Source organism: Nicotiana sylvestris, chromosome 6 (assembly GCF_000393655.2).
Source record: "Nicotiana sylvestris chromosome 6, ASM39365v2, whole genome shotgun sequence".
Lineage (NCBI taxonomy): Eukaryota > Viridiplantae > Streptophyta > Magnoliopsida > Solanales > Solanaceae > Nicotiana > Nicotiana sylvestris.
The window spans coordinates 154971850-154995138 of NC_091062.1; the positions used below are offsets into that span (position 1 = coordinate 154971850).

A 23289-nucleotide genomic window follows, 5' to 3' on the forward strand; every position below is an offset into this window, starting at 1 on the left:
GAACCTGCTTGTCAAGTGTTTCTAAATATGGTTGTTCTGTGATTTTTGTTTGACTTAAAAGTGTTTTTTCATACTTTTCTCAAGTTGTTTTACCTCCAAATTAGTACTGGTTTTCAGAAAATCTATTCACCTCTAGGAATCATCTCTATAGTGTTTACCAAAACTCTTTCAAATCATGTCAAGCACTCTCACTTATTCTTAGGTTATTAAGTCCTGCCCCTCTGGTATGCGTATTGCTTAGAGGTCCCTGAGATCTCTCTGAACTCTGGCATATCAGGGCTGACTCTTCCACACTGCACATAATTAGTCTCTATTTGAGAAAGTCTGGGTGTGAGCACTGCCGGGGATCCTTGAGGTCCTTAGGGAATTCTGACACACTTGGACACAAATGTGACAATGAATCTTGGGCATTTGAGACTATTGAAGACCTGATACACCAGGATTTGCTTTGGCCATACTTCAGGCTCCCTCTACCTTAATTTTATATTTTACTTAGGTAATTCATTTGATCATTGGTCTATAATAATTGATTGTAAACAGATATTGGGGTGACTAGTGAAAATAGAGGGTAGTTATATGGTGCTGTGGGTAAAGCTGGGTAGATAACATGCCTATAGGGTTCATTTTGGTTCAAATGTATTTGTTAGATAACATGCCTATAGGGTTTGCTTTGGTTGAAATAAGTTCTGCCTACTTTGCTTTACATGATTAGATATCATGCCTATAGGGACTAAAATAATTAAGATTCAGTTTTTTTTCGTTACAACATATATTCAAGTCTGTCTCTTTAGAAATCATGCATGAAGGTTTAATTGGTTGTCACACTGGATCAGTCATGTATGCGTGTCTAATGAGAACTAATAGCAGTTTCACCTATTAGAGATAGAATTCATGTCCATAGGGTATTACCATGCGTTTTAAGTTCTAAAACTGGAACCTCATACAGTGTCTTGTTAAATGTCACTAGAAAGCACGCCTATAGGGTAAAATACCTTCAAACTGTTTCCCAGAATCGTGACTGCAATATACGTACTTAGGCAAGCCTTAGGGTGTTAAAACTGTGAAACCGGTTCTGTTTATGTGTGAAATTATCCAGGCTTAACAAGCTATAAAACCAGTAGGCAAACTGGTTAGGATTCTGCTACTTTCCTTATGCATATCTTGAATCTATAACATTCATCTAGATATCATGCTCTTAGGATTTCTGAATTTCTTCAAAATCTGTGTTTGAGGCGTGCTGCTTATTTGCTTATGTACATGTGGAGGTAAACATGAGCCTTAACTGCTTTTTTTCCCGATCTGATCGTCCTATATGTTCTTTGCTTGTCGCCTAGATTTTTACCTTTTAAAAACCTTAGGTTGTCTAGAACTGTCCAGATTTAGAGGTCCTAAATTCCTCCAAGACCATAAGGAAGGGACGGGTAGCAACACGCTTAGAGGTCGTTAATTAAACTCGCTTATGTGAGCACCTAATTTTTGCCCTACATGAAAATAACTCCCAAAAGAATCAAAAATAATTTTAATTGATTTTTAGGAATTTTTCTTTATTTAGTTGCATTTCATGCATCTTTAATATTTTAAAATCATAGAAAAATAATAAAAATTATCACATTTTAATTTCATGCCATTTTAGGTTTAATTTGCATTTAGGATTCAATTACATTGCTAAATGCATCTTTTAAATAAGTAAAATAAAAAATGCATTCTTAGGTTAGTTAATTAATTATGCAAAATCGATAAATTAATTTGGCCACACAAAAATGGGATTCAAATTAAAATTGGAAATATGAAGTGGTTAATTGTGCAAAGCCTAATAAAGAAAGAAAGAATGGCATTTAGGGGGGGGATTAAAATTCGAAATTGGGCTAGTTTTTGGGCCCAATCTTCCTTCCATCCACCCCCGCCCAATTCCCTCTTCAATAAAACACCTAATCCCTAATTCCATAAGACCTTACCCTTAGACCTAGGATATAGAGAAAACATCAGATGAAGAACTCTGCCTCTCTAAAAATAGACAGAGAAAACGGCGCATGGAACCTAAGAACAACATAAGGAAAATGCCGAACCCCCAGCTCCCTTCTTCTATTAGCTTCTCCATTTTTCAAAACACACACACACATCAATCATACGCACACGCAAAAACAACCAAAAGAAAAAATCGCTTTCAGAGAGAGCCATGGATGATTGAGTTGAAGAAATTTGAAATTTTCAGTTTTCAAAAGGAATTATAAAAAAGGAAGAAGAACCGACTTGGTTCTCAATTCTGTCGGGGGGGGGGGGGGGGGTTTAAATTCGAAATTGGGCTAGATTTTGGGCCCATCTCTTGCCCAATCTTCCTTCCATCCACCCCAGCCCAATTTCCTCTTCAATAAAACACCTAATCCCTATTCCATAGGACCTTACCCTTAGACCTAGAATATAGAGAAAACATCAGATGAAGAACTCTGCCTCTCTAAAAAATAGACAGAGAAAACGGCGCATGGAACCTAAGAACAACATAAGGAAAAAGCCGAACCCCCAGCTCCCTTCTTCTACTGGCTTCTCCATTTCTCAAAACACATACACACATCAATCATACACACACGCAAAATCAACCAAAAGAAAAAATCGCTTTCAGAGAGAACCATGGATGATTGAGTTGAAGAAATCTGAAATTTTCAGTTTTCAAAAGGAATTATAAAAAAGTAAGAAGAACCGACTTGGTTCTCAATTCTGTCGGCGCTACTGTTGATGCTGAATTTCTACTAGCTTTGGTCGAGTCCGTCTCGATTTTTTGGTTCATTTTATCCAATGTAATCCGTTATTTTAAGTGAGTTGAAGACTAGCAGCAACATTGATGTAAGTTTACCTTTTCTTTTAATTGTCTTCATTAAGATATCATTCAGGTATTTCTATGAATAGAACTTTTCTTTTCGTTATTCTTTTGTAGGATTGGTTTTCAGTTGGCCTTTCTTTTGTAGTTTTGTGTGATTAATTTTTGTTTTCCTCTTTAATTATAGTTGACTCTTTGAAGGCTTAGTATGAACATGTATTATGATGATTAATATCGGATAAAGATTTACATGTTTAGGTTATATTAACTCGGAGTAGTCTTTTCTTTTTAGAGATCTTGTAGTTGTGGATTTTGAAATTTATTTGCTCATCACTTTTTAAATATATTGCTCATGTATCGAAAGTCTATCTTATCATGATACCCTATTTCTTCTTCAAGTTTTTGTATTTGCTATGTAAATAATTCTCTGGACATGTGTAACAAAAGTAAAACACTAAGCTAGGCAGAGAGCTTACGATTTGATTTAATTCAATCTTGGCTCACGTTTCTTTTTGCCGATTCACCCATTTCCATAGTAGTTGCAATGAGCTGTATTCAAATGGGCCTAAAATTGAAGGTGGTCATAGGAATTGACAACCTCCCACAATGATCTTGCTCTAGGCATAGTGTAATTATAAATCATCGTGAGTATAGGTACGGTGTCCGTGACATAGTCATGATACCTAATTCCCAAATTCGGGGTGCATTTCATGTAACCCGATTATAACAACTTCGAATAATAAACCCCTTTGAAATAATTTGAGGCGTGCCATGCCAAACAAAACCCTTAAGCTATGGCCCTCATATAATTAGTTAATTCTTGTAAAATATTTGAGGTGTGCCATTTTCCCTTTAATAACCCATGGCCCTCATGAAATTAATTCAATCCTTGTAAAAATAGAGGTGTGCCATACACAAATAAAAATCCATAAGCTATGGCCCTCACATTAATATTAACTTGGTATAGAAAACAACCTTGAACATCCGTAGCTTGCTTTAGGTGCGTTTTATAATAAATCATTGTGACTATGGGTACGGTTCCCGTGGCATAGTCATGATACCTAATTCCCAAATTCGGGTGTGCATTCATGTAACCCGATTATAACAACTTCGAACAATAATATAAAATACACCTGTCGTGAATCGCGGGTGCATTTCATGTAGCGTGGTTTGTGGGGTGTTCCAAAACGGCAAGTATACGACAATCGTAACTTGTTCCAAAAATAATTACATAAATCCTAAAAAAGTGGTTTTAAATAATTAAGAGTGGTTAATAAGTTTAAATGCACAATAGGCTTAAAATGTGTAGTAAATCAGGTAATAAGCCATTTTTAATAGTTTAAGCGACCGTGCTAGAACCACAGAACCCGAGAATGCCTAACACCTTCTCCCGGGTTAACAAAATTCCTTATCTAGAATTTCTGGTTCGCAGACTTTTAAATAAAGTCCAAATTTCCTCGACTTGGGATCTTAAAATAAACCGGTGACTTGAGACAGCAAATAAATTATCCCAAGTGGTGACTCTGATAATTTAAATAAATAATTCCATTTCGAATAATGTCACTTTAATTGGAAAAACTCCCTTACATAGCCCTTGGGATGTAAAAAGGAGGTGTGACAGCTCTGGCGACTCCGCTGGGGACCATAACCCAGAACTTTGGTTCAGGGTTCAAGATTTTGAGCTTAGAATAACTGTTATACTTGGCTTTTATTTATTATCTGATTTTATTGCATGTTTGGGTCTAATGTGCTAAATGTCATTTTTACCGCTTTGATGTTATTTGAATTTTATATAAACTGTTGCAAAATCCTTCTCTTCTCATCTTCGGGGATGTGCACGCTTGTAACATCCTGTAAATTTGATCAATTGTGGATGAATTAAATGAGTATTAATGTGGTGGTTATCAATTGGTTATGATAATAAGTATACGAGGCATATCATAAGTGATTTGGAGTCTAAGGAAAGACCTATGTCTAAGCCAAGTTGGAAAATTACATGATAGACTAAAATTCTAAATAAGCACACATAAGACTATACTTTGGACGAGAATAACTACATTTATATAAGGTTTTATGTGATGCACAACCTATAAACTGAAAGATCTTTGAGTCTAGATTACCAAATTACCAAAAGCAGCGCAGAATTTTACACTACCGCGCCGCCCCATGCGCTGCGACTGTGTAAATTAACAGAGCACCTCCAAATATCGGTTCTAAACACATGTTTCATTACCACGCCGCCCCATGCACCGCGGCTGTGCAAATTTTTGTTTTTTTGTCAACCCGACCCTATTTTGATATAAAACCTTCGGGGGTTATTTGCCCCACTTCATTTGGACGAATTTTAGGGTTTTCCTCTACCCTCTCAAGACCTCCAACCCCTCCCATCTTCAAGGTAAGTAATCCCCATTATCTTGGGGTGAATTCAATCATTTATACACTAGTATTGATGAAATCTACACATAAAATACTTAGATCTTCATGGATTTCTTCCGGAACTCAAGGGAGGGTTTTGCAAGATTTCTTCCAAAAAGGTAATCCTACACCCTTATACTTTCATGTATGGATTTATTAAGGGAATATGGGTATGAATAATTATTGGAACTTTTGGTATGGTGATTGGAAACCATAAGTTCCCAATTTGATTAAACAACTATTATAGAGATTGAAAGATGTTTATTTAATGGAACTTTGTTAGTTAAGGGTGTTGTTTACCTTATGAGTGATAAAGAATAATATTGATTATAACCATTTGAGACTTTAGAATTTATCCAAGAGCAAGAGAATGTGTTATTGGGATTAGGAACACCATTAATAGGGATTATGAAGCTTTATACTCACCAAGTATTTGATAAAATGCCTAAGTGACCAAAACATGGGTATTGTTGCTAATTTGGAATTCCTTTGAATTGTATTGATATAGATTAAATTTGAAAGGGTTGGCTAATGTTGTATTATGCTCAAGAGAAGGAAGTTAAGGTATGTAAGGCTAATTCTCTATGTTTGGGAATATTAATGATTCTCCCTACACTACGTTTATTTTACGACGTATCAATTGCCTCAAAAATATAGTTAAGCCTAGTTCCTTGAATAGTTGTAGAGCTTCTATTCTCTAGCTTCATAACTCGTTCATGACTTTCATTCTGAACGTTGTGAGCTTAGTGTGTATCCAATATAGACTTGGGTTTGATTCCCTCGAGTCTTAGTATAGATTACTCAGTATGCCATAAACAATTGAAGTTTAGTGTTCATTACCAGTTCAAGAATACATGTCTCAGTCTAGTCCTATTCAGTATTTCAGTATTATGTAACTAGTGTGATCCAGTATTCCAGTATTATGTAACTCAATGTGATTCAGTATTTCACTATCATATATTGCAGTATGATTCTCAGTTCCTGATTTTAAATCCCTGAATGTTGAACACTTATATTTGGGTCTGAGGCTGCAGTTTATGCTTTATGCATCTTTGGGCCTGAGGCCGCCGTTTATGCTTTATGTATTTTGGACCTGAGGTCGCAGTTATGTATATGTATACTTGGGCCTGAGGCCGCATCTTATGCACATATATATATATATATATATATATATATATATATATATATATATATATATATATATATATATTGGGCCTGAGGCCGTAGTTTAATATTCAGATAAACTGGTTGTTCATCATTCTGAAGAGGGAGTATTCATATCCTTACTTCCTTTTAGTTCAATTATTAGTTACCATTCAGTTATCAGTTCAGTTATCATTTATCAGTTATCAGTTATCAGTTCAATTACCAGTTATCAGTTATCAGTTATCAGTTATCTTTATCATTTCAGTTTCAGTTTGAATAGTTATCATTTCAGTTATCAATTATAAATTCTCAGTTATCATCGTAGTTTCAGTTTCAGCAGTTATAATTCTTTCTTTCAGTTGTTTTACATACCAGTACAATTCAAATGTACTGACGTCCCTTTTTGCTCTGGGCCTGCATCTCACGATGCTGGTAACGATTTACAGGTCGACGAAGCAGAGCGCTAGGATTCTCGTACCATCTATTTGGTGATCCCAGTTCTTTCGGGGCATTATCATTATTTTACAACCTTTCAGTATTTATAGATAGTCAATGTTTTCAGTACTTCAATAGAGGCTTCATAGACTAGAGTAACAATTACACAGAGTCTCAGACTTTTTATATTAAGCTATGTTGGCTACAAATATGTTTCAGAATTGTATTAGTATTTCCGCACTTTGATTTATATCATCCAGACTTTCAGTATATCAGCATGTGTTAGTTTATCTTCCGCATTCATTATGTTATGATACCACATGTGGATTCATCCAGCCAGTTGGTTCGCTCGGTCACATGTAGTCAGGCACCGAGTGTCGTGTTATGTCCAGGCCTAGGTTCGGGGTGTGACAAAGCTTGGTCTCAGAGCACTAGGTTCAAGTGTCCTAGGGAGTCTATGAAGCCGTGTCTAGTGGAGTTTCCTTTATATGTGTGTGTCGGCCACTCATATAAATGGTTAACTACCAAGACATCTAGAATTGTCTGATTTCTTTCTACTCTAGATCGTGCCATGAAGCTTATAGCAAAAGGTAACCTTTTCTTCCAATCGAATTCCAAACGTATTGAATGCCCAAAAGATACGCAGGAGAAACCTAAAGTCCTAGAGAGGATAATTTCCCATTGAGGTATAATTATGGAGTACAGGTTGGTAAATACGAGACTCTAGAGGATGTAAAAGGTGGGATGCAATGGATAGTGTTACAAATTAGAGCATAACCTTATCAGAAAGTACAAAAGCAATTATCATGTCTTATGGTTATCAGTTTACCTCAGTTACCAGTTATACGGTCTTTCAGTTAGCAGGTTTATGGTTATTCAGTATGCTAGTTGTTTGTTATTCAGTTACCAGACCTCTATTTTTTAGTGTATCAAAATTTCTAGAGACCTAGGAGTATACAGTGATGCCTACGGGTGCTAAAAGAAAATATAAGTAACAGTGATTATAGCAAAATCTTCTCATGTTTTAGGTATTAAGACCCAAGACTCACCGGATAGTGCATGAAGTGATTATCAGATGTGTATGACAGTGTATCCGCATGTCAGACCTCACGATGTAACAGGTTAAGAATTCAACCGCAGCAGGCATAGAATTGATCACTATTGTTTTGGGCAGAAAATAGCCTAAGGGAAATATATCTAAGAATAATATGATGTACGACATGAGAACCAAGAGCAGGCGACATTGAATTTTAAGGAATGATTTTAACTTGTTCAGATTTATTCAAATCAGAACTAGAAAGTACCATGTCAGCGAATTTGTATACGAAGTGGCTATTATTGTGAGATAAAATATATGACAGTTCCACTTCACATGATGTGACTATGTGTTACGCCGGAGGTTTATAGTCTGTAGTGAATTTGAAGTGTATAGAAATTTTGGGGTTAGATATTCCAATTTTATTTAAGACAGATAAAATTTCCCTAAGTGTGATCCATGTACATAGTTCAAAAGAATGATAGGGTACGACAAAAGAATGTGGTCAGATAATGAGGGAAGTTAGGATAAACCTTATGATTCACTTTAGTTATTCAAAACAGAGCAAGAAAACATGATGCTAGCAGGTGATTAGTAAAAGAATAGTAATAAGTTTTGACTAAATATAGTGAATTAGCAATTTCAGCAGAGCTAGTAAAGGTAAGATTTGATTCACTTAGTCAGGTTAACTCCAGTGAGTGGATGACAATTTGAAATATCGAATATGTTTTAGAACCCATGAATTTTAAGTTAAACCAGAAGTATAGTGACAGTGGAAAAAAAATAGCTAGTAGTGAAAGAGCAAGCGATAGAAGAATAGACGTTAGGAATTATCGAAATGTGGTTTCTCCAAGATTGATAGTGTGAGTAGAGTTAAATTATTAAGATGGTGTATGATAGTTGTGGATACATTAACTTTCCTATATGTGAATAATTTAGTTTTTCTAGCTCAGAAGTAAGTTGGAAGATGAGTCGTCATTGACGTAGAGTGCAAGGAATTGCAGAAAATAAGGAAAGTTATCGGATCCTAACAAAAAGAGAAGGATCCGCAAGTATAAGATCTTTGGTCTAAGGGGTGATGTGAAAATTTTCAATAAGTCCAGTTAGAGATTTGAAACCCGAATAGTTAGCATGGATATGAAAAAGAAAATCAGTTCGGTAATGAGAGAAAATTGTATAATTACCACAAGGAATATGTCTAGCATGTGTAAGAAACACAAAGTGAGTAGAATGACCACCGAGCTTAGTTATTGATGATAAAGTGATCACAGATAAGCTATAAAATCATGCCCAGTTATGTATTAAGAGGGCAGTGCCATTGCACGAGACTCTAATATTCCGAGTAGTGGTCAGTGACTTAGCTCACAACAATACTATAAGTGTTTTTAGGAAGTGCTTAAAAAAATAATCAAGTGTGGGAAGTGTAATTCATAATTGAGGTAGACAAGAGAACTATGGTGAAATAAGTTCACCGCTTAGCCAAGCAAAGAGTTTGGCTTTCGGATTATGAAGATGATGGTACTTTGAGGTACCAAGACAGATTGTGTATTCCAGACATAGATGGACGTAAAGAGGGAAGATCATGTTAGAAGCCCATAATTCCTGGTATCCTTTCCATCCAGGTTCCCCAAACATGCATCATCACCAAGGAGATTTATTGGTTGAACGACATGAAAAAGAACGTCGCAGACTTTGTGGCCGATTGTCCGAATTGCTAGCAAGTGAAAGTCAAGCAGTAGAAAGTCTAGTGTTTTCATCACAGAATACACATACTTTTGAGTGAAGATGGTAAATATGGAAATTTATAACGGGATTATCTTGCTAATTTTAAAAGCATGATTTGATTGGATGATCGTAAATCGACTTACCAAGTCAGCACGCTTCTTGCCAGAAAAAAAAACTACAGATTTAGTAGAAGATTATACCAAGTTGTACATTCAGGAAATCGTGTGATGTATGGGACTCCGTTGTCTGTCATTCGGATTGTGGTGCTCAGTTAAAATGATCTTTTAGAAGTCCTTTCAGAAAGGATTAGGCACAAGTTTTTCGTCCTCAGAAAGATGGCCAGGCAGAGCGCATTATTCAAACAGTTAAGGATATGTCCTTGATGTTAAAAGTAATTGGGATGATCACATACCTCTCATTGACCTTGCTAATAATAACACCTACCCTTTTAGTATCAAGATATCACTGCGAGAGACTCTGTATGGGCGAAGGTGTAGATCGCCAGTTGGTTGGTTCAAAGTTGGTAAAGAGGAATTGTTGGGACCAAATTTAGTCTATCAGGCAATGGAGAAAGTTAAGTTGATTCAAGAGCGTTTGAAGAAAACCCAGAGCGCCAAAAGTCCTATTCGAACATGAAACATAGAGACCTAGAGTTTTAAGTTGATGATTGGGTATTTCTAAAAGTCGCCTATGAAAGGTGTTATAAGATTTGGGAAGAAAGGAAAGCTGAATCCCAGATACATCAGCCCATATAGGATCCTATGAAGGATCAGGTAAGTAGCTTATGAGTTAGAATTTCCACCATAATTAGCGGTTGTACACCAGTATTTCACGTGTCATGTTATAACATTCAAGTTTCCAGTATTCAAATCTCATGATTTGAACATTCAAGCTAGTTCAGTACTCAGATACTCATGTCAGTCCAGTACTCAGATATTCATGACAGCTTAGTACTCAAATAATGATGTGAGTTCAGTGATCATGTCAGTTCAGTACTCGGTTATTTGTGCCAGTTCAATATTCATATATCCACGTTAGTTCAGAATTTACGTATCCATAACAGACAAGTGTTCATGTATATGTATCATGTTATACGTATTATTATGCCCTATGGAGCTAGTGTTATTCTCGGTTAGCTAGTAGGTATCTTGGAGAAATGCCGAAGGTATCTAAATTTCTCATTCAGACCTTAAATTACAATCTCCATGTATTTCAGTATTTATTCAGTTTAGTAGCCATTCAGTCTAGTACCTATTCAGTTCAGTATCTCATCAATTCAGTAATCGTGTATTCATTCAGTTTAGTATGCAAGTGTTAATGAAAGTTCATGTTCCCACCAGACCCATTTAAGGTCCGTAGTTAGCCGAAGATACAGCCAGAACAATCATTCAAGGACGAATGATCCCAAGGGGGAGATAATGTAACACCCCGTAAATTTGAATCAGTTGTGGATGAATTAAATGAGTATTAATGTGATGGTTATCAATTGGTTATGATAATAAGTATACAAGTCATATCATAAGTTATTTGGGGTCTAAGGAAAGACCTAAGTCTAAGCCAAGTTGGAAAATTACATGATAGACTAAAATTCTAAATGAGCACGCATAAGACTATATTTTGGACGAGAATATATACATTTATATAAGGTTTTATGTGATTCACAACCTATAAAATGAAAGAACTTTGAGTCTAGTTTCTAACTCTTCAAACCGTTCGTCATTTGGACACTCCTACCAGAAGTTATGAACAAATTACCAAAAGCAGCGCAAAATTTTACACTACCGCGCTGCCCCATGCGCCGCCCTATGCGGCGCGGTTGTGTAAATTAACAGAGCACCTCCAAATTTCGTTTCTAAATATATTTTTAATTAACACGCCGCCCCTTGTGTCGCCCCATGCGTCGCGGCCGTGCAAATCTTCGTTTCTTTTGTCAACCTGACCCTATTTTGATATAAAACCTTCGGGGGTTATTTGCCCCACTTCATTTGGACGAATTTTAGGGTTTTCCTCTACCCTCTCAAGACCTCCAACTCCTACCATCTTCAAGGTAAGTAATCCCCATTATCTTGGTGTGAATTCCATCATTTATACACTAGTATTGATGAAATCTACACATAAAAATACTTAGATCTTCAGGGATTTCTTCCGGAACTCAAGGGAGGGTTTTGCAAGATTTCTTCCAAAAAGGTGATCCTACACCCTTATACTTTCATGTATGGATTTATTAAGGAAATATGAGTACGAAAAAGTATTGGAACTTTTGGTATGGCGATTGGAAACCATAAGGTCCCAATTTGATTAAACAACTATTATAGAGATTGAAAGATGTTTATTTAATGAAACTTTATTAGTTAAGGGTGTTGTTTACCTTATGAGTGATAAAGAATAATATTGATTATAACCATTTGAGACTTTAAAATTTATCCAAGAGTAAGAGAATGGGTTATTGGGATTAGGAATACCATTAATAGGGATTATGAAGCTTTATTCTCACCAAGTATTTGATAAAATGCCTAAGTGACCAAAACATGAGTATTGTTGCTAATTTCGAATCCCTTTGAATTGTATTGAAATAGATTAAATTTGAAAGGGTTGGCTAATGTTGTATTATGCTCAAGAGAAGGAAGTTAAGGTATGTGAGGCTAACTCTCTATGTTTGGGAATATTAATGATTCTCCCTACACTACGTTTCTTTTACGACGTATCAATTGCCTCAAAAATATAGTTAAGCCTAGTTCCTTGAATAGTTGTAGAGCTTCTATTCTCTAGCTTCATAACTCGTTCATGACTTTCATTCTGAACGTTGTGAGCTCAATGCGTATTCAATATAGACTTGGGTTTGATGCCCCCGAGTCTTAGTATAGATTACTCAATATGCCATAAATAGTTGAAGTTTTAGTGTTCATAACCAGTTCAAGAATACATGTCTCAGTCTAGTCCTATTCAGTATTATGTAACTCAGTGTGATCTAGTATTCCAGTATTATGTAACTCAATGTGATTCAATATTTCACTATCATATATTGCAGTATGATTCTCAGTTCCTGATTTTAAATCCCTGAATGTTGAACTCTTGATTTGGGCCTGAGGCCGCAGTTTATGCTTTATGCATCTTTGGGCCTGAGGCTGCAGTTTATGCTTTATGCATTTTGGACCTGAGGTCGCAGTTATGTATACGTATACTTGGGCCCCAGGCCGCAGCTTGTGCGCACACACACACACACACACACACACACACACACACACACACACACACACACACACACATATATATATATATATATATATATATATATATATATTGGGCATGAGGCCGCAATTTAATATTTAGATAAAAAGGTTTTTCATCATTCAGAAGAGGGAGTATTCATATCCTTACTTCCTTTCAGTTCAATTATTAGTTACCGTTCAGTTATCAGTTCAATTACCAGTTATCAGTTCAGTTATCAGTTATCATTTCAGTTTCAATTTGAATAGTTATCATTTCAGTTATCAATTAGAAATTCTCTGTTATCAGTGTAGTTTCAGTTTCAACATTTATAATTCTTTCTTTCAGTTGCTTTACATACCAGTACAATTCAAATGTACTGACGTCCCTTTTTTGCCCGGGGCCTGCATCTCACAATGCAGCTAATGATTTACAGGTCGACGACACAGAGCACTAGGATTCTCATACCAGCTATTTGGGGATCCCCAGTTCTTTCGGGGCATTATCATTACTTTACAGCCTTTCAGTATTTACAGATATTCAGTGTTTTCAGTACTTCAATAGAGGCTTCATAGACTAGAGTAACAGTTAGACAGAGTCTCAGACTTTTTATATTAAGCTATGTTGGCTACAAATATGTTTCAGAATTGTATTAGTATTTCCGTACTTTGATTTATATCATCCAGACTTTCAGTATATCAGCTTGTGTTAGTTTATCTTCCGTATTCAGTATGTTATGATACCACATGTGGATTCAGCCAGCCAGTTGGTTCGCTCGGTCACATGTAGTCAGGCACCGAGTGCCGTGTTACGCCAGGCCCAGGTTCGGGGTGTGACAACGCTGGCATGACTCCTTCTCTGTTAGTGTCATACCTTAAATTAGAAAGAGGCTCAGACAAGTTACAAAGCCGGATGGCCTTTTGGTTCCCGGTACGTAGCCCCTCCTCGGCTCGAGTTGTCCGCTCGGGTAAACCAAATCTAGTACAATACACCTAGGTTTTAAACCTAGAATAACCCAGCCTCATGCCAGATCCCTGGTAGGAACGCTTTTTTACGTCACTTGCATCTGACTTTAGGGACTCAACACAGTGGTTGGGTCCGTCTAGGACAGGTGTACCCAAATTAAAAAGACCACCTGATGCATCTTACGTGCTACTTGCACATTTGTTTGTTTCGGCTTGCATGTTGACCGGCTTCTAGAATAGGGAAAGTAAATCAAGAAATAAAGAGAAAAAAATCAAAAAAAAAACCCAAGAGTGAGGTAGGTATTTGAAAATCCTGAAACTCTGCCAAAATTCTGAAAAAGAATAAAGAAAGAAAAGTCATTTTCAAAATGAGCCCAAAATTTTCAAGTGCCATGTTTCCCTTGTCCCGTCAAAACTGACCGAATTACGTGGGTCTGATTCACACCGGATATGAGATATGTAGGAAAACCTCATCGGTTCCGGCCCACAATTTTCAAAAATTTAAAAATATTTTCCTTTACTTCCTTATTTAGAAAGTCTTTCTTTTAGACCCCAATTTTTAAAAAAATCCAAAAAAATATTTTCTTTTAATTTCTTCCAAATATCCAAATAATTCCATTCTTCTTTAGAAGTTCACCTTTCGAAAATAGAAAAGAAAAATTCAAGATTCAAAAATAATTTCTATTCTCTTTAGAAGTCTTTCCTTCATAAATTCAAAATAAAAGTCCAAAAATCCAAAAATATTTCCTTTGAAGTTTTTCTTTTGAAATTCCAAAAAAAAAGAGTCGAAATTCAAAAAAAAAATTCTTCTTTAGAAGTCCTTCTTTTAAAAAATTCTCAAAAAAAAAAACAATTCTAAATTCAAAAATATTTTCTTTCTTCTTTATAAGTTTTTCTTTCGAAAAAAAAAGGTTCAAAAAAAGAGTTAGGTTATTTACATTATTCCCAATCTTCCCGAACTACGTCAGATCTGATTCATGTTCTCACATGATACGTAGGCAACCCATATCAGGTTCGATCAACCATTGAAAAGAAAAATGAAAAAATGAAATAATAAATGAAAAAACAAAAGTGAAAGAATGATGATAATAAGGACTGACTGAGTCCATTCTAACATATTTTGTTTTGAATTGTGAAGAAAGTTTAGGTAGTCGGTTTGTGGTAAGCTGGCAACACAAGATCCAAGGAAAAAATGTCAATGACAACTGATATCGAAGCTGTTACAAATACTCAAGAGACTCAGGGTCAGAGGGTGCAACAAGAGCTACTGTTGTTGAGGAAAATAGACTACTGAAACAAAAAATGATTGAAATGTGTCAAACATGGGCCAATGGCCAAGGACCGCCTTTTTCTTCTCATGGTTTCCCAAAGTTCACATCCATCTCGACTACTACCATTCCAGTCTTATTGTCTAATTAATCATGTCCATTTGGGTTCAGTCCTTATCCCAACTGTACGACTATAGCTGGGACTTCTATTGCATGCTCTCAAAGTTTGTCATTCACAACCAATCAGACAACCTCTACTATTATGCCCATCTTCACCATCCCACAGCCGACGGTGGTGCAGAGGATAACTCATGAGTCACAATTTTCTACCTAGAAAGAGCAACGCCACTCTCCTGAGTATCACTCGTACTTGTTTGATCTTCCTGCAAATATTGAGAAGCCTGCCCAGAAGATGGCACAAGAAGAAATGACCCAAAGAGTCAAAAGTTTAGAACAATAGTTGAAAAACATGCAAGAGTTGGCTGGTCAGAAGAGCATTGCCTTCAAGGATTTATGTATGTTCCCCGATGTCCACTTGCCACCTGGTTTCAAGATTCCTAAATTTGAAAAGTATGATGGACATGGAGACTCCATAGCCCACCTAAAAAGGTATTGCAATCAACTAAGAGGTGCAGGAGGAAAGGAAGAATTACTGATGGCTTATTTTGGGGAAAGCCTTACGGGAGCAACCTTCGATTGGTTTATGGATCAAAATACCTCTTACTGGCATGTCTGGGATGACATGGCCTGAGCCTTTGTCAAACAGTTCCAATACAATATTGACATTGCCCCAGACAGCAATTCCCTTTCAAACCTGAAGAAGAAACCAAGTGAAAGTTTCAAGGAATATGCCATTAAATGGAGAGAGCAAGCAGCTAGAGTTGAGCCACCCATCGATGACCACGAGCTAATCACTATTTTCCTTCAAGCGTAAGAGCCAGATTACTTTCAAAACATGATGTCTGCAGTTGACAAATCCTTCTCGGAAGCAATCAAAATAGGAGGAATGGTAGAGAATGGTCTTAAGACAGGAAAAATTATAAGTCAAGCAGTTCTTAATGCTGCAACTCAGGCTGTCCAGGTTGAATATGAGAATTTTAGTGACACAAATGAGAAAGATGAAGAAATCATGATGACAACAAGGTCAAGAAGAGGTCCCAGGAGAGAACCTCGAAGGTATGCACAGCCTCATCAGGTTTCCCATCACTCCCCTGAGCATTACTATCCACCTCAGAACACACAATACTCTGTTGCTCCACCTCAGTATGTTGGCCAGCCACCAAAACACCCCAGAAGGCGAGCACGAGCACCACAAAATCTCTTCCAGCCTCCACAAAACTTTCAAGTGCCCTATTACCCACATCCAAGCCAGGGGTATAAAGGGGAACAAAGGTTGAAAGATAATTTTATGCCAATAGGAGAGTCATATGCAAGCTTATTTGAGAAGTTAAAACATCATGACATGATTGCACCCATTCCTCCAAATCATGTGGACCCACGTGCAAGAAGCTTTGACCCTTCTAAAAGGTGTGAATACCATTCTAATGCCTAGAGGCACAATGTTGAAAGCTGTCGGGATTTGAAAAGAGAAATAGAAAGGATGATCCAGGAAAAACGGATTGTGATCCAAGACAGTGACACCTAGAATATCATGCAAAATCCTTTACCTGCACATAATGATGTACACTTTGTGGGGATGATGCTTGGTGACATGGAGTATGAGAATCCTCTCGGGAACTTGCTAACTAAAGTTAATGATTTTGAAATTGGAGAAGGCCATGATGATTCTGATGAGCAAATTTGCAGCTAAATGTCAAGCCTAGCAATTGAAAAGTCATTCCCTCCTCAATAGGAGGGAATCATCGTAGCTTATTTTGATGTTTTTTTCTATTGTCTGGGTTATTTCAGGGTTGTGATCCAGATTTTATTTGTTTTATTGAGTCAAACCCTTCTGTCCATCCATTCTGTTTGTGTGAGTCTTGTCTGTCTGTTTTGTTGCTACTTTCATTAGCCGGGTTATTTTAGGGTTGTACTCGGATTTTAGGTTGTTTGTTTAGTTGTCAAACCCTTCCATCCTTATTCAATAAAATACAGTTTGTCCTTTTGTGTCATTCTATTTCTCGTTCTTTTCTCGCTAGTTCTAATGACATGACATGCATGCGGAAATTTTGGCCAGATCTTAGAAACTGATTTAATCTGGAATTGGATAAAAAAAAGAAAAAAAAACACTTTTGAGGATGAATAAAGAGTTGAAGTACTTTGGAACTAAGGTCGAGTAAAATTCACCTTCAAATCATTGTGAAGATCGGGCTTGAGGATGTTTAATCAATTGAAGTTTGTTGGAAAGTTTAACATTAAGGGATTGAAAGTGTCTTGTGACCACGACACACCAAGAAGACAGACATGTTTGTCAATGCTGTGGTGGCGAAAATATAATATGTTTGGCGTTCTCGAGGTTGGGAGGCCTTTTTTCTGTTGCCCAAACACTTTATACCCTTTGTCACCCTTTTGAGCATGTGTTATTTTCTTTGACCACCCTCTTTTGGAATCAAGTTTAGAGTCAAGAAAAAAAAAGAAAAAAAAAATGAAAAAAGAAAAGAGAAGTCCATGCCCCATGAGTACAAACTGGGGCAGCTTTTAGAAAGTTCAAGTGAAAAAAAAGAAGAAAAGAATTATCAAAGGTCCATGCCATCAAAAAATAGAAGTTGGGGCAACTTTTTTTGAAAACAAAAGAAACAAAAAAGATAGAAAAAAAGAAAAAACACGGAAAGAAAAATGAAAAAAATAGTTAGGTCAGATGTTTGAACTACGTTCGACCTGATTCCTTAAAGAAATGTATACGTAGGCAGCCTCACGGTTCGGTCCAACCAAATAGGAATTAAAAAAAATCCAAAAATCCCTGGTTTCCAAAACTGGGGCATAAGTTTGTTTTAGTTTTTCAAAGAGTCGATTCCAAGAGTTGTAAGTGTACAACCCTTCATTTGAGTCTACTTTGAGCCTTTATACCGACCTTTCTTTCCAATCATATCCAAAAACCTTCCAAATAAAGACCTCCTAATATGCCTTCAAGAATGCCAGGATAAGCATGCGATGATCAATGATTGTCACGCGACATAAAACACTGTCAAGTTGCTCACAAAAAAAGAAAAAAAAGAAAAAGAAAAATGAGAGAGTCTTACTAGTGAAAACCCTCATGGGCACAGTAAGGCGACGGTAAGTAGAGATGAATAAATGAGAGAGGCTTTTTGGTGAAAATTCTTCAGAGCACCACTTGTCGAAAGTTAGTCGTGAAGTTGATGCAAAGGATCGACACGAACAACCCCGACTTCAAAGCTCATAAGAATGGCAAAAAGGAAGATTGGATTAGTTTGATAGATCAGGCCGTTGAGTCGAAAATACATGTCATGACCATTAAGGCTAGTGATTGAAAAAAAAAATGAAAAGAAAAAAAAAGGAAAAGAAACTCTTCCTTCTGTCCTTCCGACAGGGGCATTTCTTGTTAATACTTGTTTCTTTGCATCATTCTGTCCTTCACTCTGAGTCAGTCCTTGTCAAAACAAGCAAGAAAAGATTTCAAAATCTGCTACCAACTTTTCAGTTACATAAAGTAAATTTGGCCAGCACACTCAGTTGTTATTGTCAACATGCCTTGAAGATTCATGTAAAGGCTCCCAAAAAAAAGACTCTTGTCAGCTAACTTTGCACAAGAAAGATAACTGGTGATTCTCTCTGATAGACAAATTGCTCAAAAAGTAGGAAGTCATTCAAGATATCAGAAAATGTCACCTAAGTAAAGATCTCCAGTTGAGATAAGGCTGTTTGAGCTGCAAATACAAACGGTACTAGGTGTGAAACAATCAGAGTTGGTGTAGAACAAAAGTCTCTTGAGACCGACTCAGGCTAATCGAGCAAAGGCCAAGCTGCTCAAGACTCAAGGCCACAAACCGACCATCACTTTCAAAATTGACAATTTTTTTTTGTTTGAAACAGGAACAAAGAAGTGCAAGGAAAGAGGTTCCAAGAAAAAAAAAAGAAGGGAAAAGAAAATAAAAAAGAAAGAAATAGAAAAATAGAAAAAAAAAAGCAAAATAAAAAGAAGACAGAGAAAAGAAGAGAAGAGCCGACGAAGGGAAGTTTCTCAAATTTTTGCCTTTATTTGTCTTGTTAGTATGCATAAAATCATGCCATTGCTCTTTACATTTCCTCCTAGGGTAATATGTCCTAGTTTGATGGATTTGACTTCCAATAAAAATCTTAGTCTGATGAATCTTTCTCCTAAGATAGAAAACCTAGTCTGATGAATCTTTCTCTTAGGATAAACATCTTAGTCTGATGAATCTTTCTCCTAAGATACCAAAAAAGAAAAGAGGCCTAGTCTAATGAACTTTCTCCTAGGATCAAAATCTTAGTCTGATGAATCTTTCTCCTATGATAGAAGACCTAGTTTGATGAACTTTCTCCTAGGATAGAAATCTTAGTCGGATGAATCTTTCTCCTAAGATACCAAAAAAGAGAAAAAAAGGATCTAGTTTGATGAATTTTCTCATAGGATAAATGTCTTAGTGTGATGAATCTTTCTTCTAAGATAAGGAAACCTAGTTTGATGAATTTTCTCCGAGGATAGAAATCTTAGTCTGATGAATCTTTCTCCTAATGTACCAAAAAAGAGAAGAGAAAAAAAGTACCTAGTTCGATGAACTTTCTCCTAAGATTAAAATCTTATTCTGATGAATTTTTCTCCTAAGATAAGAAAAGAGACCTAGTCTGATGAACTTTCTCCTAGGATCAAAATCTTAGTTTGATGAATCTTTCTCCTAAGATAGGAAACCTAGTCTGATGAATTTTCTCCTAGGATAAAAATCTTAGTTTGATGAATCTTTCTCCTAAGATAGAAAACCTAGTCTGACGAATTTTCTCCTAGGATAATTTGAAAGAGAAAAAAAATAGTCTCACTTTACAGCATAGGGTCTCACACCCTAGTTGATGCCAGCATAACCTGGTAATCTTTCCAACATAGAGCCTCTACTCCCTAGTTGATTTTATTTTAGACATAGGGTCTCCACTCCCTAGTATGTTTTTTCCAACATAGGGTCTCCAATCCCCCGTTGATTTCATTTTAGATATAAGGTCTCCACTCCCTGATTTTCTTTTCCCAATGATACACAATCCTGATTTTATTGCTTTCAATAAAGAAGTAGTTTAGATTTTTGTTACAAATAACTCACGAAATTTTCCTAGTGAAAACTGGGGCAAAATATTTCGTTCGTTTGTTTGCTTTGGTGCCTGAACAGGTTTCCACAGTGAGACACAAGGTTTGAGATGAACAAAAGAAGAAGTCTCAACCCAAATAAAAGAAAGGAAGAACAAGAAAAGAAGTTGAACTCAAAGTGCAGAAGCGGAGAAAAGATGTGGACTGATCAAGATGTGATTGAAGTCACAAGCTTTGCACGTCCCACCTTGATCTGACAAGTTGAAAAAGGAGAGAACCAGCACCTGCAGCTAACAAGCATCAAGATTCAGATCAGAGTCCACCTGAAGAACCAACCGAAAATCAAGATCAAGCTTCAAAAGACTCATAGATAGGAATCTTGTAACTCGTAGTTGATAGGCTTAGCTAGTTTAGCTTATGCTTTTCATTTTGGTGTAATAAGGAGCTCAGCAAGCATAAACAGTAGCAACAACAGTGAAATCACAGCTTCTCAGTAGTCCCAGCTACCAAAACTTTCAGAACTATACCGATCCGATTCCTTTATAGCCAAAGATATGTAGGCAACCTCTGAAACAAGGTTCGATCAGACTTTTTAAAAAAATTGCTTCCAAATGGAGTTTCAAACGGGCAAAAATTGCTCGTAATTGCTCACTTTATCTTTGCCCGAAAACTCTTCATGTTTCCGAGCATAGAGGGATAGCTGTGAGCACCTAATTTTTGCCCTACATGAAAATAACTCTCAAAATAGATCAAAAATAATTTTAATTGATTTTTAAGAATTTTTCTTTATTTAGTTGCATTTCATGCATCTTTAATATTTTAAAATCATAAAAAAATCAGAAAAATGTCACATTTTAATTTCATGCCATTTTAGGTTTAATTTGCATTTGGGAATTAATTACATTGCAAAATGCATCTTTTAAATAAGTAAAATAAAAAATGCATTCTTAAGTTAGTTAATTAATAGATAAATTAATTTGGCCACACAAAAATGGGATTCAAATTAATATTAGAAGTTTAAAGTGGTTAATTGTGCAAAGCCTAATAAAGAAAGAAAGAAAGAATGACATTTGGGGGGGGGGGGGAGTTAAAATTTGAAATTGGGCTAGTTTTGGGCCCATCTCTTGCCCAATCTTCCTTCCATCCACCCCAGCCCAATTCCCTCAGCAATAAAACACCTAATCCCTAATTTCATAGGACCTTACCCTTAGACTTAGGATATAGAGAAAACATCAGACGGAGAACTTTTCCTCTCTAAAAAATAGACAGAGAAAATGGCGCATGGAACCTAAGAACAACATAATGAAAATGCCGAACCCCCAGCTCCCTTCTTCTCCCCGCTTCTCCATTTCTCAAAATACACACACACATCAATCATACACACGCAAAAACAACCAAAAGAAAAAATCGCTTTATGAGAGAGCCATGGATTATTGAGTTGAAGAAATCTGAAATTTTCAATTTTTAAAAGGAATTATAAAAAAGGAAGAAGAACCAATTTGGTTCTCAATTCTGTCGGCGCTGCTGTTGATGCTGAATTTCTACTGGGCTTCAGTCGAGTCCGTCTCGATTTTTTGGTTCATTTTATCCAATGTAATCCGTTATTTTCAGTGAGTTGAAGACTAGCAACAACATTGATGTAAGTTTACCTTTTTTTTAATTGTCTTCATTAAGATATCATTCAGGTATTTCTATGATTAGAACTTTTCTTTTCGTTATTCTTTTGTAGGATTGGTTTTCAGTTGGCCTTTCTTTTGTAGTTTTGTGTGATTAATTTTTGTTTTCCTCTTTAATAATAGTTGACTCTTTGAAGGCTTAGTATGAAGATGTATTATGATGATTAATATCGGATAAAGATTTACATGTTTAGGTTATATTAACACGGAGTAGTCTTTTCTTTTTAGAGATCTTGTAGTTGTGGATTTTGAAATTTATTTGCTCATCATTCTTTAAATATATTTCTCATGTATCGAAAGTTTATCTTATCATGATACCCTATTTCTTCTTCAAGTTTTTGTATTTGCTATGTAAATAATTCTGTGGACATGTGCAACAAAAGTAAAACACTAAGCTAGGCAGAGAGCTTACGATTTGATTTAATTCAATCTTGGCTCACGTTTTTTTTTGCCGATTCACCCATTTCCATAGTAGTTGCAATGAGCTGTATTCAAATGGGCCTAAAATTGAAGGTGGTCATAAGAATTGACAACCTCCCACAATGATCTTGCTCTAGGCATAGTGTAATAATAAATCACCGTGACTATGAGTACGGTTCCCGTGACATAGTCATGATACCTAATTCCCAAATTCGGGTGCATTTCATGTAACCCGATTATAACAACTTCGATAATAAAACCCTTTGAAATAATTTGAGGCGTGCCATTCCAAACAAAACCCTTAAGCTATGACCTCATATAATTAGTTAATTCTTGTAGAACATTTGAGGTGTGCCATTTTCCCTTTAATAACTTATGGCCCTCATGAAATTAATTCAATCCTTGTGAAAATCGAGGTGTGCCATACACAAATAAAAATACATAAGCTATGACCCGCGCATTAATATTAACTTGGAATAGGAAAAACCCTTGAACATCCGTAGCTTGCTTTAGATGCGTTTTATAATAAATCATCGTGACTATGAGTACGATTCCCGTGGCATAGTCATGATACCTAATTCCCAAATTCGGGTGTGCATTTCATGTAACCCGATTATAACAACTTCGAACAATAATAAAATACACATGTCGCGAATCGTGGGTACATTTCATATAGCGTGGTTTGCGAGGTGTTCCAAAATGGCAAGTGTACGACAATCATAACTTGTTCCAAAAATAATTCCATAAATCCTAAAAAGCGGTTTTAAATAATTAAAAGCGGTTAATAAGTTTAAATGCACAATAGGTTTAAAATGTGTAGTAATCAGGTAATAAGCCATTTTTTAATAGTTTAAGAGACCGTGCTAGAATCACGGAACCCGGGAATGCCTAACACCTTCTCCCGGGTTAACATAATTCCTTATCTAGAATTCTGGTTTGCAAACTTTTAAATAAAGTCCAAATTTCCTCGACTTG

General features: G+C 36.2%; 1 long non-coding RNA gene across 1 annotated transcript; it reads left to right on the forward strand.

Annotated features, from left to right (window-relative positions):
• The first annotated feature begins 2361 nt into the window (after positions 1-2361).
• Positions 2362-7080, forward strand: LOC138872077 (uncharacterized). Its single transcript, XR_011400497.1, has 2 exons — positions 2362-2838; positions 6820-7080. It is a non-coding gene; the product is annotated as an uncharacterized lncRNA (long non-coding RNA).
• Positions 7081-23289: the final 16209 nt, after the last annotated feature.